Consider the following 8,136-nt stretch of genomic DNA (forward strand, 5'->3'; position numbering starts at 1 on the left):
TCCTGCCAGGAATGATCTGAGTACAGAGCCAGTAATAACCCTGGAATATTGTTGAAGGTGCCGACCTCCCCACCAAAACAAAACAAAACAAAAAAAACAAAACAAAAAAAAACCACAAATAAATAAATAAAGCAGCCAGAAAGTCAATAACTTAGTTAAACTCAAAGCCATGTACTCAGATCTTGAGCCAGAATTCAAAGGCACTGACTCTGAGATGATTTCAATAGTTTATGATCCTATTCAACTACGTTCTTACTCTAAAAGGGAATAGTTTGCATTAGGGGAGTATTACTTTCCTCCTCCGATGTCACTGAAAGTCAGAGCTGTGTTTCACACAATTGTTACTAAGCTTGATGAATTTCCAGAGAATTGAAGTCTCTGTCCCACATCTTACCCAAGTTACACTCAAGATAAGTAGTCTACAAAATAACCATGAGAAATGTTCTTTAATAGAAGGGGATGTAGATCAAAGGGGACAAATTTTCAACAAGACAAGTAATCTCTGAGGACATAATGTACAGTAAGGTAACTAGAGCAAAAACGCAGTAATATACACTTTCAAGTTTCTGAGAGTAAATTTTTTTAAAATATGGAACACTTCATGAATTTGCGTGTCATCCTTGCACAGGGGCCATGCTAATCTCTCTGTATCGTTCAGTTTTAGTATATGTGCTGCCGAAGCGAGCACCTGAGAGTAAATCTTAAACATTCTCACCAGATTACGGGGCCAAAGCAATAGCACAGTGGCTAAGGCGTTTGCCTTGCACACAGCAGACCCAGGTTCGATTCCCAGCATCCCATATGTCCCCTGAGCCTGCCAAGAGTAATTTCTGAGTTCAGAACAAGAGCAACCCCTGAGTGTTGTTCAGTGTGGCCCCAAAACAAACAAAAATAAAATACAACATTCTTGCCAGATTAAAAATGAGTTAATTAGGGGCCGGGAAGGTGGCGCTAGAGGTAAGGTGTCTGCCTTGCAAACGCTAGCCAAGGAAGGACAGCGGTTCGATCCCCCGGTGTCCCATATGGTCCCCCCAAGCCAGGGGCGATTTCTGAGTGCATAGCCAGGAGTAACCCCTGAGCGTCAAATGGGTGTGGCCCAAAAACCAAAAAAAAAAAAAAGAGTTAATTATATAAGTAGATAGATATGTAATTATCTTGATCATGTGTATGCCCTATCACAACATTGTAGACAACTATTTCTTTTGGGGGGGGTTAGATTACACCCCGCAGTACTCAGAAGTTACTCCCGGCTCTGCGTTCAGAAATCACTACTGGGGCCCGGAGAGATAGCACAGCGGTGTTTGCCTTGCAAGCAGCCGATCCAGGACCAAAGGTGGTTGGTTCGAATCCCGGTGTCCCATATGGTCTCCCGTGCCTGCCAGGAGCTATTTCTGAGCAGACAACCAGGAGTAACCCCTGAGCACCGCCGGGTGTGGCCCAAAAACCAAAAAAAAAAAAAACAAAACAAAAAAAAAAGAAATCACTCCTGGAAGGCTCGGGGAACCATATGGGATACCGGGGACTGAACCCAGGTCCATCCCGGGTCAGCCATGTGCAAGGCAAACAGCTTACCGCTGTGCTCGCTCCAGCCCCGACAATTATATTTCTTTTTTTTTTTTTTTTTTTTTTTGTTTGTTTGTTTTTTTTGATTTTTGGGTCACACACCCGGCAGCTCTCAGGGGTTACTCCTGGCTCAGCTCAGAAATCGCTCCTGGCAGGCTCGGGGGACCATATGGGATGCCGGGATTCGAACCACTGTTCTTCTGCATGTAAGACAAACGCCTTACCTCCATGCTATCTCTCCAGCCCCCAATTATATTTCTTTACTATTCATCAATAAAGCTAGGAGAGCAGAGAGAGTACTAAGGATAATAAATATTATAAAAATACACAGAGCAGAGAGAGCACTAAGAAAACTAAGAATTATAAGTATACAATGGGGGCCAGAGAGATAGCACGGAGGTAGGACATTTGCCTTTCATGCAGGACAGTGGTCCGAATTCCGGCATCCCAGATGGTCCCCCGAGCCTGCCAGGAGTGATTTCTGAGTGTCGAGCCAGGAGGAACCCCTGAGCACTGCCGGCTGTGACCCAAAAACAAAAAACAAAAAACAAAACAAAACAAAAAGAATACAATGAAGAGAAATAGGGATTACATGAAGCTAGCCTTGCATGAGATTGACATGAATTCAGTCCAAGCACTGTATGGGACTGAATACAGTCTCCTGAGCACTTCCAGAAGTGATCCAAGTGTGTCCCAAAATATAATATGCTTGAAAACTGTAAAAACATTAATAAAAAAAAAACTCACAAGAGGAAACTTTGGGTATTGGAATGTTTTATGCATAAAATCCTGCATTAACAATGGGTCCAAAGCATAGCAGGTAGGGTGTCAGCCTTGCAAGCGGACGCCCCGGGTTCAATCCCAGGCATCCAATATGATCTCCCAAATCTGCCATGAGTGATTTATTTTTCTTTTGGTTTTTGGGCCACACCCGGTGACATTCAGGCGTTACGCTCAGGGATTACTCATGGCTAAATGCTTAGAAATCGCTCCTGGTTTGGGGGAACATAGGGGATGCCGGGGATTGAACCAGGTCCATCCTGGGTTAGCTCGTGCAAGGCAAACGCCCTACCGCCATGCTATCACTCCGGCCCCCAGGAGTGATTTCTGAGCATAGAGCCATGAGTAACCTGCTGAGTGTGGCCCAAAAACCAACAAAAAAGAAGGAAGAAGAAAAATTGAAAAAGGAGAATAAAGAGGACAAGGAGGTAGAAAGAAGAAAGAAACTCACTATAATATTGGTAAAATTAGATTCTCTAATCCATTTTCTTACAAGAAAGTAACCCTGGGGCCGGAGAGATAGCATGGAGGTAAGGCATTTGCCTTTCATGCAGGAGGTCATCGGTTCGAATCCCGGTGTCCCATATGGTCCCCTGTGCCTGGAGCCAGGAATAACCCCTGAGCACTGCCGGGTGTGACCCAAAAACCACCAAAAAAAAAAAAAAAAAAGAAAGTAACCCTAGTAACAGTTGTTTTAAAACTGGGGGTGGGTGGATGGAGCGGTGACACAATTGGTAAGGCGTCTGCCTTGCTTGTTCTATAACCATATGGGATCCTGGAATTCGAACTACCATCGTTCTTCATGCAAGGCAAACACCTTACTTCCATGCTATCTCTCTGGCCCCTCCATCCTTTCTTAATTATAAGAAAAACACATAAGAAAACTCAATCAGGGGCCGGAGAGATAGTACAGGGGCGTTTGCCTTGCAAGCAGCTGTCCTAGGACCCAAAGGTGGTTGGTTCAAATCCTGATGTCCCATATGGTCCCCCGTGCCAGGAGCTATTTCTGAGCAGATAGCCTGGAGTAACCCCTGAGCACCGCTGGGAGGGAGGAAGGGAGGGAGGGAGGGAGGAAGGGAGGGAGGGAAGGAAGGAGGGAGGAAGGGAGGGAGGGAGGGAGGGAAGGAAGGAAGGAAGGGAGGGAGAGACAGAGGGAGGGAGGGAAGGAAGGAAGGAAGGAAGGAAGGAAGGAAGGAAGGAAGGAAGGAAGGAAGGAAGGAAGGAAGGAAGGAAGGAAGGAAGGAAGGAAGGAAGGAAGGAAGGAAGGAAGGAAGGAAGGAAGGAAGGAAGGAAGGAAGGAAGGAAGGAAAAGAAAACTCAATCAATAACTTCTTTAGATAATGTGTGGAAATAATAGACAGGGACATTGAAAACACAGTAGTCTTGTGTTTTGAAAACAAAAAGTAGTCTGCACATGCGTGGTTGAGCGGCTAACTGGTGTCTTAGAACATACCAATTCTGAACATCACCTGTTGGCATATTCTGTCTGGGGCTGGATGATTTAGGTTATGATTTCTATCACCACCACAGAAAGATAAAGTTAATAAATAACAAGTTTATTTTTTATTTTTGGCTACACTCGGTGATGCTCAGGGTGTTACTACTTCTGGCTCTGTGCTCAGAAATCACTCCTGGCAGGTTCAGGGGACCATATGGGATGCCAGAGACAGAACATGGACTGTCCAAGTGTGAGGTAAACGCCCTACATGCTGTGCTATCACACCAGCCCAAACAAGTTATTTTCTTTTTCTTTTTTCTTTTTGGTTTTTTGGGCCACACCCGTTTGATGCTCAGGGGTTACTCCTGGCTAAGCGCTCAGAAATCGCCCCTGGCTTGGGGGGACCATATGGGACGCCGGGGGATCAAACTGCGGTCCTTCCTTGGCTAGCGCTTGCAAGGCAGACACCTTAACTCTAGCACCCCCTTACCTCTAGCGCCCCCTCGCCAGCCCCAAAACAAGTTATTTTCTAAAATTACAAGAATGGTCTGTTCCAACACAATCAGGATTTTTTTTTGGGTTTTGAGCCACACCCGGTGATGCTCCGGGGTTACTTCTGGCTATGTGCTCAGAAATCGCCCCCAGCTTGGGGGATCATATGGGATGCTGGGGGATCAAACAACAGTCCATTGTAGGTTAGCCACATGCAAGGCAAATGCCCTACCACTTGCACCACCGCTCAGGCACAATCAGGATTTTTTATTTTACAAAGAGACGCATCTTCCAACATTCATCTACAAAAGGCAGCACTAAGCACCTACTATGTTCAAGCTCAATCTGACTGGAAGTGATCTCAGTCTGTCTCTTGTTTTTATTTTTAGGGAAGGGATTTTGATTTTGGTTTTTGGGCCACACCCAGTGGCACTCAGAAGTTACTCCTGGCTCTGCACTCAGGAATAGCGCTTGGGAGACCCTGTGGGATGACCACATGCCAGGCAAATGCCCAACCTGCTGTACTATTGTTCTGTCCCCCCAATTCTATCTTTTGTGAATTCTCCCATGATGATATTTTTCATTGGGGGTGAGGGAATGATTTGTAACACTGTGTAAGTTTCCAGTGTACGGGGCGGAGAGACAGCATGGAGGTAAAGCGTTAGCCTCGCATGCGGAAGGTCAGTGGTTCGAATCCCGGCATCCCATATGGTCCCCTGTGCCTGCCAGGAGCGATTTCTGAGCACAGAGCCAGGAATAACCCCTGAATGCTGCCGATGTGACCCAAAAACCAAAAAAAAAAAAAAAAAAAAAAAAAAAAGTTTCCAGTGTATATGAAAATTTAACATCTTTTTGTTTGTTTGTGCTTTGGAACCACACCCAACGGTGCTCAGGTCACTCCTGGTTTTGCACTCGGAAATCGCTCCTGGTAGGCTGGGATACAATATGGATGCTGGGGATTCGAACCCAGGTCAGCCACATGCAAAGCAAATGCCCTAACCACTCCGGTCTTGAATTTAATACCTTTGTATGTGACAAAACTTAGTTCAGTACCTCCTTAAACTTTTCACTTACACACATATAGCAACCCCCTCATTCCTTCACTAAAACTCTCCCAGCTAGCTTCTATAGCCACATTTCTGCTCCCTCCGCAATTATGCCACAACTTAAAAATTCTTCTGTAGGGGCCAGACTGATAGCACAGTGGTAGGGTATTTGCTCTGAACACGGACAACCCAGGGCAGACCTGGGTTTGATTCCTGGCATCCCATGTGGTCCCCTGAGCCTGCCAGGAGCGATTTCTGAGTGCAGAGACAGAGCTAACCCGAGTGCTGCATTGGCCCAAAAAGAAAAAAAAAAAAAAAAAAACAAAAAAAAAACCCACCAAACTTCTGTTGGGGCCAGAGAGATAGCATGGAGGTAGGGCACTTGCCTTGCATACAGAGGGACGATGGTTCGACTGCCAAGACTGCCAAGAGCAATTTCTGAGCATAGAGCCAGGAGTAATCCCGCCCCGAGCGCAGTTGGGTGTGACCACCCTCCAAAAAAACCCCACAAAAAACAAAAGTTCTGTAGCAGGAGGGGCTGAAGAGATGATAGTACAGCAAATGTGGTGCTTGCTTGCCTTGCATGCAGCTGACCCGGGTTCAATTCCTAGTATCCCATATAATCCCCAAGCTCTACCAGGACTGTTCTATTAGTGCAGAGCCAGGAGTAAAGCACCGCCTGCCATACATGGCCAAAAACAAAACAAAAATAAAAAGATAACCAATGTCCAATAAGTATATTAAAAGATGCTCAATGACACAAGTCTCTAAGGAAATGAAAATCTAAACCCCCATCAGATATCACTTCACATCCACTAAAATGGCTCTAGGCTCTAACTTTAGGGGCAGGAGAGACAACACAGCTGAAGGGCGTTTGCCTTGCAGGCAGCCACCTAGGACAGACCTTGGGTCGAATCCCAGCATCCTAAATAGTCTCCCTAGCCTGCCGGGAGCCACTTCTGAGCACCTGCCAGGAATAACCCCTGATCATCATCAGGTGTGACCCCCAAAACCAAAAATAAAATAAAATAAAATAAAATGATTCTAACTTTAAAAACAAAAAAAATATAACCTTTGTTGCTGAAGATATAGAGAAATCAGAACTAATGTATATTGCTGCTGGTAAATGTCAGATGTATAGACACTGTGTCTATCAGAACCTCAAAAAAAAAATAAATAAACACAGAACAGCCTCCAAGCATATACCCCAAAGCAGCAAAAGCAAAGCCTCAAATGGATACCCCTACATCAACGTTCACAGCTGTGTTATTTATGAGCCTCCAAACTGTAAATAATACAATGCCCATCAACAGATGAGTGGATAAACAAAATGTAATACATATAGAGAGAGAACAGAATTTATATATGCAATGAAGTATTGTAAGTCATAAGAAAGATGAATATACAATGCAACTGGATGAATGTATAAAGCATTATACTAAATGAAATAAGCCACAATCAAGAGGACACAATAGTGTACAAATTTATTTATATAAATGGAAATGGAACATTTGTAAGACATTAGTTATCAGGCCTCAAAAAGAAGCAATAAATACACTGCTTACTGGATCCAGAGAATTCTCCAAGTATTCAGATGACTGCAATGTCAATATAATTAATAACGCTGAATAATCAACTTTAGAAATGATTGAAAAGGCAAATCTTTTCTTTTCTTTTTTTTTTTTTTTTTTTTTGGTTTTTGGTTTTTGGTTTTTGGGCCACACCCGGCGGTGCTCAGAGGTTACTCACGGCTGTCTGCTCAGAAATAGCTCCTGGCAGGCACGGGGGACCATATGGGACACCGGAATTCGAACCAACCACCTTTGGTCCTGGATCGGCTGCTTGCATGGCAAACGCCGCTGTGCTATCTCTCTGGGCCCGAAAAGGCAAATCTTACAGATATATTAGCACAGTTTAAAAAGTGAGAATGGGGGGCCAGAGAGATAGCATGGAGGTAAGGCGTTTGCCTTTCATGCAGAAGGACGGTGGTTCGAATCCCGGCATCCCATATGGTCCCCCGTGCCTGCCAGGAGCAATTTCTGAGCATAGAGCCAGGAGTGGCTCCTGAGCGCTGGGTGTGACCCCCCCAAAAAAAAGCGAGAATAGGGGGCTGTAGAGATAACACAGCAGTAAGGCATTTGCCTTAGATGCAGAAGGACAGTGGTTTGAATCCCAGCATCCCATACAATCCCCCGAGCCTGCCAGGAGTAATTTCTGAGCAAAGAGCCAGGAGCAACCCCTGAGCACTGCCGGGTATGACCCAAAAACAAAACAAAACAAAAAACAAAAAAAAAAAACCAACAGAAAATGAGAATGGTGGGGAGACTAGAGTGGTAGCGCAGCATTAAGGCATTTGCCTTGCACACATCTGACCTAGGACGACCACAGTTCAAATCCTGGTGTCCTATCTGGTCCCCCAAGGTTCCTAGTGCATAGCTAGAAATAACCCCTGAGCATCACCTGGTGTAGCCCCAAATAAAAAAACTAAAAAAAAAAAAAAAAAAAAAAAAAAAAAAAAAAACAAAAACAAAAAAAACAAAAACCCCACCCAAAAATCAATGAGGGGCCGGAGAGATAGCATAGAGGTAAGGCGTTTTTGCCTTTCATGCAGAAGGACGATGGTTCGAATCCCGCCATCCCATATGCGCTCCCCCCCCCCCCCCCCCCGTGCCTGCCAGGGGCAATTTTCTGAGCATAGAGTCAGGAGTAACCCCTGAGCACTGCCCAGTGTGACCCCCCCAAAAAAAATCCAAAATCAATGAAAAATGAGAATGGGGTGGCTGGAGCTATGGTACAGTGGGAGAGCATTTGCCTTGT

General features: G+C 45.0%; 1 non-coding gene across 1 annotated transcript; it reads right to left on the bottom strand.

Annotated features, from left to right (window-relative positions):
• Window positions 1–583: 583 nt before the first annotated feature.
• LOC126013164 (U6 spliceosomal RNA) lies at window positions 584–688 on the bottom strand. The gene has a single exon (XR_007497492.1). It is a non-coding gene; the product is annotated as a U6 spliceosomal RNA (small nuclear RNA).
• Between the last annotated feature and the right edge of the window lie 7,448 nt (window positions 689–8,136).

Source organism: Suncus etruscus, chromosome 6 (assembly GCF_024139225.1).
Source record: "Suncus etruscus isolate mSunEtr1 chromosome 6, mSunEtr1.pri.cur, whole genome shotgun sequence".
NCBI classification, from domain to species: Eukaryota; Metazoa; Chordata; class Mammalia; order Eulipotyphla; family Soricidae; genus Suncus; species Suncus etruscus.